This window comes from Crocodylus porosus, unplaced genomic scaffold, assembly GCF_001723895.1.
Source record: "Crocodylus porosus isolate Cpor-Errol unplaced genomic scaffold, CroPor_comp1, whole genome shotgun sequence".
In the NCBI taxonomy this organism is placed as follows: domain Eukaryota; kingdom Metazoa; phylum Chordata; order Crocodylia; family Crocodylidae; genus Crocodylus; species Crocodylus porosus.
In genome coordinates this window covers 71,175,234-71,181,415 of record NW_017728943.1, presented here as the reverse complement: position 1 = coordinate 71,181,415, position 6,182 = coordinate 71,175,234, and the positions used below count along the sequence as shown (strand labels likewise).

The 6,182-nt window shown below is 44.2% G+C and overlaps 1 long non-coding RNA gene across 3 annotated transcripts in view; it reads left to right on the top strand.

Moving 5' to 3' along the window:
* Positions 1 to 5,340: 5,340 nt before the first annotated feature.
* Positions 5,341 to 6,182, top strand: part of LOC109319776 — a 38,050-nt gene continuing 37,208 nt past the window's right edge. The window contains exon 1 of one of the 3 annotated variants that reach the window (XR_002103622.1): positions 5,341 to 6,157. This is a non-coding gene — a long non-coding RNA (uncharacterized LOC109319776). The remainder of the gene's footprint in view (positions 6,158 to 6,182) is intronic. The other 2 variants (XR_002103623.1, XR_002103621.1) reach the window with 2 other exon arrangements.

Genomic DNA, 6,182 nt, shown 5'->3' with positions numbered 1-6,182 from the left:
GCAATAATGGCACACAATGCAGTTACTCGCTGTTAGACACGGCTCATTTATGAGGGTGGGGAAAGGGTAAACCTGTCCACTGGGTCACAAGGTTCCAGTTGGGCCCCCTTGCATTCAAAACTGCCCTTCCAGACAGCCTTGGGGTGGCTGAACCCAACCTTTGTCTCAGACCTGGTCAGTGGCTCATGTTTCTCAATTCATAGTCTCAGTTCACACGAGGGAATTTCTGCGTTGAGGCATGAGGTTCAAGAGCATTTCTTTAGTCTCAGCTTTGGTCAATGCTTATTGTGGAAAACACTCACACTCTAAAAGTTTCCACCTTGCACCCTTGCTTTCGAAGAGCACACAGAACAAATCTGTTGTCTTCGGGGCGGCTGCACAAGGTTTCCACTCCTGGCTTCAGAGAGACCTCATAGTTCTTTACAGACCTTAACTCAATTCACCCGGGGAAATACTTTCACTGACAACAGCAACACAGAGTCTTTAACCTTAACTCTTTCTACTCACAGTTACTACTTACACAGTGGGTCTGACAGTTCTGGCAGAAAAAAGTTTGGATAGGGTGAGCCTCAAGCAGTGAATCAGGAAGACACAGAGACAGCCTCTCACTGAAAAGCCCCAGTAGAGATTTCAAAAGGTCTCTTACCTTAGTTTGGTGCCAGATCTTCAGTGAAGAGACGACTGTGTCTCAACTGATCATTCCAGGCGTCTCTATTCGAGTCAGGGCACCAAATTGTGGAAGAAATCAAACTTTGTGTTGTGGTTGAATCAGAACTGGCAGAGCCAGCTTTTCTTTGTTTAGGGCTATGCTGTAATCACAGGGAGGATTTCAAACAGCAAGGCGAATCACCCACTTGTCTGTTTCAAAGGAATCCTCCTCCTCTCTAAGTTGTCAAGCATTTTTATACTTAAGACAGATAAAGAGAAAAAAATACGACCTTGGAGAAACTAAAACAAGTTTACTTAATTGGACATCTGTGCACAGGGTAATAAGACATGCAGGATTTCTTATCTCAAAACATGTAACTGAAATAAGCAGTATCAGCTCTTCTGGTCTTTGTCTGTTGTTCTAGTCAAGTAGGCCGGAAGCCTGACTAAATGTATTACCACAGGTAGCTGGGATAAGACGGCTTCTGTGCGAGATTTTTATCCTGTCTACTTATCAGCACCAACTGATGGCAGCAGACTCTGACATACAGGGGCCAGGCCTGCTGTATGTCTGAAACTCTGCAAGTACAAAGCCTTGGTGCTAGTGACTGATTGGCCTCAGTCAGGGAGAATGCTTTCCTTTTAATGACAGCTAGCTCTCCAATAGAGCAAGAATGCCCAGGTTCCTAATGGGACTGGACCAATATTTTGTCTGTCAGATCCTGAATGGACTTAGCAGGAGACTCTGTCCCCTGCCCAGAACAGCTGTGAATGTTTACTTGACATACTTCGGTTAGCTAAACTCAAGTTTTTTCCTAGCCTAAGAACAGCTGTTCACCAGATCATAACAATGAACAAGCCAGTAAAGGCAGATGCAGTGAAAATTGACCCGTTGTTTCAGTTTAAGATGGTGCTCTCCCTGTAATTCTCTGGCTTGTAGATGCATCTACTGGGTCTTGTCTTATCTGACATCAAAGTTGGTCTGGGTTGTATGCAGAGTTATAGGATCTCAGCTGCAGCAAGTACAGCTACCCAATTTCTCTCATTCAAGTGCAGAGTTGCTGGGTTCTCTCAAGTTGGTCTTGTCAATACAGTCCTTAAGCAGTTGTCCCTTGAGAAGAGAGTGAATCAGGACCAGCTGTCTTTCTACTGCTGACTCCAGGCATTAACATCTAATCCTTCAGACAGAATGTAGAAAATGAGGCTTCCTGAATTTGCTGGCACAGTACGTGACACTACCTTGCCCTCATCAGCGTCTCCATTACTAATCTCTTCAAACTTGGAGCTTGTAGCTCCCAGGGAAATAAATCTGGATTCTTGTTTGACGCCATAAGCTTTTATGTCTCCTGGGGCAGGATTTGTTTTCTTCTATAGTTGCTCATCCCCTCCTCCCCCTGGGGAAGCTCTAGTACAGCTTATAATTGATCTGATGGACTGAAATTCCCACCTTGAGCCCAGGTTTTAGGTCAACAGGATAGCTAGCATGTTACTTGTGTGTGGTATTTAAATGAGGATTTTCACTGTCTTAAAGCAGCTAAATATATTTGCAGTGCCAATCATGGAGAGAGTAGAAAGAGAACTGTAACCCCATTTGGAAATGACAGAACCAGCAATGTGATTTTTTCCTCAACTCTGGCAAATAGCTTGAGGCCTCTGTATTTTGAACAACTTCCTTCTAGAAAAACAAATCAGGCCTCCTGCATACTCTATGCAGGATCCTGGGGTCAAAGTATTAATTGGAAGGCAACACATATTGGGGGTTTTTTAATGTTGTTTAATTTTTAATTAAATTTTAATATTTTTAACTTTTTAATGTTTATTTTTAAAATGTTATTTCTTTCTGAAATGTTATTAGCAGAGTGTGACCTGGCAGGTGCAATATGGTAGTAAGAGGCGGGTGGCTTGGCCTTTATTACTAACCTTGTTGGGAGCTGCCTGCATAATTCAGCTATCCTCTTACAGGGGCCACATTTGCAAAGCCAGCCCTTAATCACTCTGTACCAAACTTCGCTATGTCTTAAAATGAGGGTGACACCTTCCTTCTGTTAGGTGTTTGTCGGTGATATGGGTCACAAAAGCAAGTTATAAGACACGCCAACTTTCAATAAGGGCCAGCACTGATTAGCAGTGATGATGGTGACTCGTGTAAGTGTGGTGTGTCATGAACCAGGAATCTAGGAGGTTGGACGGTCCATTGCAAGCACCACACTGGAAATCATTATTCTAGTGCAGTGGTCCTCAACCGTTCTAGACTTGAGGTCCCCTTATTAGACTCGAGGCCTTGGACAATGCCAGCTCCTAGTTTTTCACTCTTTTTTTACTATAGAAAAATAATAATTCTTCTGTTGCAAAGAAGAGCCCATGACAGGTCAGAAAGGAATCCAGAGTGTCAAAACCAATTTAAAATCTCTGGGTTTATCTTGTGACTCAGCTTCCACACCTAGCTGCCAGGTGCCATGCAGTGTTAGCGCTGCTGCCTTGAGAGGATCTGAAGGGAGCCCCAGGTGTTGCATCCCCCTGCTTGAGAATTAGCGGTCTAAAGTTATTGACTAGTTTTGAGTCCTGCAGGCTCTGCAGAGTTTTCACAAATGATACGTAGACCTTGATCTGTACCACTGGAAATGCTGCCTCCTCTGGTTTTGAGTGGAGCAGCAGTTTAATAGCACACGAGAGCACAACAGCATCAGGGAGAGGGAGAATTTCTCTCTTATTCTCTCCTTGCGTATTGGTCCTCTCCTTTCTGTTACAGCAACCAAATCAGCAGTTGTCATAATGCCTCCTCACCTAATATTGCTGACTAATTCACTGCTTTGTAAGCATGTTTATGTGCTGCATACCTACGTTTTGCAGCTGCGATTCTTGGAATAGCTTTAATTGTGGGTGCTCTCAGTTTAAATGTAATCATTTCCCTCATTTAGCAGCTATAACTTTACTAGGCAAGCCACAGGGGAACGTGACTGAGTCACCATGGTTTCTGAATTAAGATGTAGAGCATGGTCTTTTCCCTGAGGCTGATGTACAGCATTTTCCTCCCACTCAGAAAGGGATTTTGCAGGAAGAGAGTATGGCATCCCTGCAGTGGGGGGAGTGGGTGACTGTTGATGAATGCTGGCCATAGTTTTGTAAAAAGCTGTTCAAAAAATTGGAGACAGGTCAATAAAAAATAAGTTGAGGAAGCAATGATTCAGTGATGTGGTTGAGCAAAGTTGGGCTTCAGTAGGAATTTAAAGGTTTCATTACAGTGAGTTTAGGATGGCTGTGTAAGCCGGTGGTAGTGAAGCCTGACTGAGTAGTGCAAATCAAAGCTGTGCTATAAATTTGGTGCCACCCCATTCTCTGTCCTGTACATGCTGCCGAGTTTACAGAGCATAACAGTTATTGGGAGATTTAAAAATGTGGTGCTATTTTACTCTTCTGACTAAAATGAGATTCCTGTACCTGTCTTTCTTGACTTGCTTACATGAATGAGGTCATAATGTTGTATCCCACTGGAAACAGCAGAGAAAGGCAGGAAGAATGTGTCTCAGCTCTATAAAGTTGTATGGTAAGTGTTTCTAGCCTGGATTCTTCATGAGGCTGTGGATCTTAGGATCAAAATTTTCAAGTAACCACTGAAGTTGGGCTCTTTAACATGGAGGTGAAATCTGTTTCTGGTCTGGATCTCTCTCTCTCATTTCAAGTTACATAGCAACGTAATTTGGTGTGAAAATTTTGCATGGGGTAAAAGGGAAAGACAGATGTGGGGTTTTTGTGTGCATGGAGTTTTTTTGGTAGTTGTCTGGAGCTGCGCAGAAAGTGCAAAAACAACAGATTATTACACAGCTCTCCCCACCTACCTGTCTGTCCTATGCTTACAGATGTTTTCCAGGCACTTAGTGAAAGTGAATTGTTTCTAAAGGTTTTCCTTTTCAGCTCAGTTCCTGCTCTCCTGGTCTGGTAAGCCCCCAGTTGCTTCTTTCCAGGTGAAGTATGGTATTCCTTTATTTTGTGGTTTATTAAGCAGAACTAGCAGCCGTCTTTTTTTATAGAGCAAAACAGAAGATAATCCCTCATAAGTACACAAGCAAAAGCTTAGGCAGTGGAATAGGTTTCTTTTATTTGTCTGGTTTCATGATGTTCCCAGTCTATGTGGTACTTTAATCAGATGTGTGCGGTATCTGCTGGAGCCTCCCAGTGAAACCTGCTCCTGTGGGAAGCAAGGAAGAGTTTGGAGAAGTCAAGTAGCCGTGTGTCTCCAGCAGGAAGAGCCACATTAAGCAGATATGAACCTTCCACTTGCCCATTTGAAAAAAGAAAGTGTGTTGTCCAGGGGCCAAAGGGGGAGGACTTGGCTCCACTGCTGAACCAGTGCAAAACCCAAGGCAAGTTGTTTAATTTTGCCCAACTTCCCCCATCTGACAAACAGGGACCAGAATCCTTCCTCACCTCCTGTCAGCCTCGGCTACTTAGGGCAATATAAAAGGATCAGAAAATGAAGGGAGGGACTTCCTTTCATCTCTAGGGCCATAGAAGGGAAGCACTAGAGAGTAATAGCCACCCATGGACGTTGAGAAAGCAGGCAACATAGGCTGAGTTTTCAAACGGTTTCACATCTGCTTGGAGGACAGACCCCCTCCATTATCAGGGAGGTGAAAGGTTAATGCACGCTGTCCAAGCAGAGAGTGCCATAGGCCAGAAGCAGAGTGTGACTTGGCTCAGCTGGAAGGGAATTAGCCTAAGCACAAGGGATGGTGAAAGGAGTGACCTCTAATGCGTTCCACTGGGCTGGACTGAGCCAGCGCTGCAGTCAGGGAAGGGAGACTCTTAGCGGAGCTGGGCCCCTTGGTTTTTGTTTGAGAAATACTGAGTAAATGTTTAATTCCCATTTCTGTCACTTTCCTGAGCTCCAATCCTGGCATGCTTGTTCACTCGTCCTACTTTACCCAGTGTCCCAGAGACTGTGAAAATGAACTCCTATTGTTCTTCTGATAGGATGGATACAGTATAACCCTGTGACTGTGGGCATAGGAGGAGATGGTTTCATTGGAGAACCAATGGCCTTATAATGGGGTAGAATATTAAACCAAGAAGTGACAACAGAGTATGCAACTGCAGACTAATCTGCATCTGTTCCATATTAACAGGTGTAGTAAGTGTTTAAAAAACTTACCCTGAACTATAGAGAGAAATTAACTAAAGGAGGCAGTGAAGGACAGTGATTTAATGTCCAGGAGCAGGAAGCAGGAGCCATGGGCTAAGGCTTGCCAAAGCGACTAGTGAGCTGGGGTGCCTCTTTCCTTAGTGGCGCACCCAGTTTAAGATTTTGAAGTTGCTTCATTGTCTCAGGGTGGGCTCCCACGCCAGCTGTCTCTCCAACTCTGGCTGTGTACTGTCTTCACATCTTCCACTGAAGTGCCATGTCATCTGGAGAGAGTCATACCCTCTGTCTGTCTCTTCTTTAAAATGGAGCTGAGGCCCTCCTGTGCCCATCAGTGGCTGCAGGAATGGATTCTTCTTTCCTTTTAATAGGGTAGGGATTTTAACATTTAGCAAGT